Source organism: Giraffa tippelskirchi, chromosome 5 (genome assembly GCF_054371585.1).
Source record: "Giraffa tippelskirchi isolate mGirTip1 chromosome 5, T2T-mGirTip1v1.2.pri, whole genome shotgun sequence".
Lineage (NCBI taxonomy): Eukaryota > Metazoa > Chordata > Mammalia > Artiodactyla > Giraffidae > Giraffa > Giraffa tippelskirchi.
The window spans coordinates 188673822-188676263 of NC_137279.1; positions in this window are offsets into that span (position 1 = coordinate 188673822).

Sequence of the window (2442 nt, forward strand, 5' to 3'; positions counted from 1 at the left end):
CCATTTCCTCCTCCAGGGGATCTTCCCAACCCAGAGATCAAATCTGTGTCTCTTAAGTCTCCTGCATTGGCAGGCAGGTTCTTTACCACTATACATCAGTAATTCTTTTTTTTTTTCAAGATTTATTTGTCTGACCCATGGTAGAGTGTTTTGGAAGAGTTTGTTGATTTCTAACTTTTACTTTGTAATTGAATCCTATGGTCACCCTAGGAGGAGGATATCCTGGTTTCTGGTTATGGTGGAAGCATTTCTGGGACCTTCAGGAAGGCATCCATGCGAACTCGGGTCCCCACCAGGACACATCCAGTGCTGGGGACTCCTGTGCCCACTCTGCCATCACCCCTCACTGCCTGCCCTTTCCCGTCTCCACCTCCTCCCTGAGGAGGTGAGAGAGGAAACCAGCCCCACCCCCCAGTGATACCCACGCACAGAGGGGTGTTTGTGTCCGGCCACGGTGGGGCATGACCCACGTGGCAACTGGGGCCCTGGACATGGGCTCACCCTCTCCCAGCCTCTTCCCTTGCCTCCTCTCGGCCAGAGACGACCCTGGCAGCTTCCTCTGCTTTCTCAGCCTTTGTCCCAGGCCCGGCGGAAGAGAGCCTTCCCGAGCTCCCCACCGTCCTGGAATGTGTAATGAAGTCACCAGCCTGCAGAAGAAAAGGCCTCTGTCTCTATGGCTGGTGGGGCTCGATTCCGGGACGTGCCTGATGCAGCTCAGATCCCCAGAAATAAAGCAGTGACTGTTAAGGGCATGTCATCTGGCCTGGCAGCCCTGAGCGGGGACATTGCGTTTCTACCCTGTGAGTCCTCCTCTGCCCTCTGAAAGCCTCTGTGGCTGCCTGACCACATGATGACTGTTGATTTTCTGCCAGGCTAGTATGTGCCACCCAGACAGAAGAGCCCCGGTCTGTCCTTCTCCTGCTTCCAGGGCCGTGCCAACCACGCAGTGTCTGCCATGGGCAGAGGGGCTCCTGGCGGCTATCTGGGCCCATGGTGACTCTCAGGCTGGGACCAGGTGATGTGCCTTCACTTGCAGTGAAGGCCAGAGGGGTCACCTTGTCTTGGTTCCTGAGGATGGGGCTGCAGGAGCTGCAGGTATCAAGCTGGAGTGATAGCCATCGTGAAAATCAGTGAGGTGAGGAGTCAGGGCCCAGGGCTGTGCACAGCATGGGGCCAGACCGGGGCCATATGACTAGCACAGAGCAGATGGCAGATCCTGGGGGCCAAGGGTGACCAAGAACCCACAGGCCAGATGGAGGTCAACCCCCACAGCACTTGGCAAGGAGAGGAATCTCGTGAGCCATGGACGATGAGTCTTGTTAAATTCCTAAAGTGGACCACCAGCCACATCTGTACGAATCACAGAGCTAGGCTGTTCATTCAGAGTCCTGGTTGCTACCCCAAACCAATCCAAAACAAACCCCAAACATCTAGCCCAAGGACCTGCATTGTGGAAGGACTCTCAAGGGGCCACTTGAGTTCATTACAATTATTGTCTACACAGGGTCTACAGAGGAGAGTGAAAAAGTTGGCTTAAAATTCAGCATTCAAAAAACAAAGATCATGGCATCCAGTCCCATCACTTCATGGCAAATAGATGGGAAAACAATGGAAACAGTGACAGACTTCATTTTCTTGGGCTCCAAAATCACTGTAGATGATGACTGCAGCCGTGAAATTAAAAGACACTTGCTCCTTGGAAGAAAAGCTATGACAAACCTAGACAGCTTTTTAGCAGAGACACTACTTTGCTGACAAAGGTCTGTCTAGTCAAACCTATGGTTTTTCCAGTAGTCATGTATGGATGTGAGAGTTGGACCATAAAGAAGGCTGAACGCCAAAGAATTGATGCTTTGGAGCTGTTGTGTTGGAGAAGACTCTTGAGAGTCCCTTGGACAGCAAAGAGATCAAACCAGTCCATCCTAAAAGACATCAACCCTGAATATTCATTGAAAGGACTGATACTGAGGCTGAAACTCCAATACTTTGGCGACCTGATGCGACGAACCAACTCACTGGAAAAGACCCTGATGCTGGGAAAGATTGAAGGCAGGAGGAGAAGGGGGAGACAGAGGATGAGGTGGTTGGATGGCATCACTGACTCAATGGACATAAGTTTGAGTAAGCTCCAGGAGTTGGTGATGGACAGCGAGGCCTGGCATGTTGTAGTCCGTGTGTTCACAAAGAGCTGGACATGACAGACACTGAACAACACCCCCACAGGGTCAGGACAAGGTCACAGGTTGCTTCTTCTGGAGAGTGGGGAGAACAAAACCTTATAAATTATTGTTTGAATTATCTCCCTCCTCTCATTTGACTTATTTTGTCCCATTTTACACTATTTCAACCACCCCCATCAAAGCAACCATGACGATGGGTTAGTAAATACCTTCTTTAATTCAGATATGTCTTTCAAAAGAGCCTATTGCTTGCTGTAGAAAG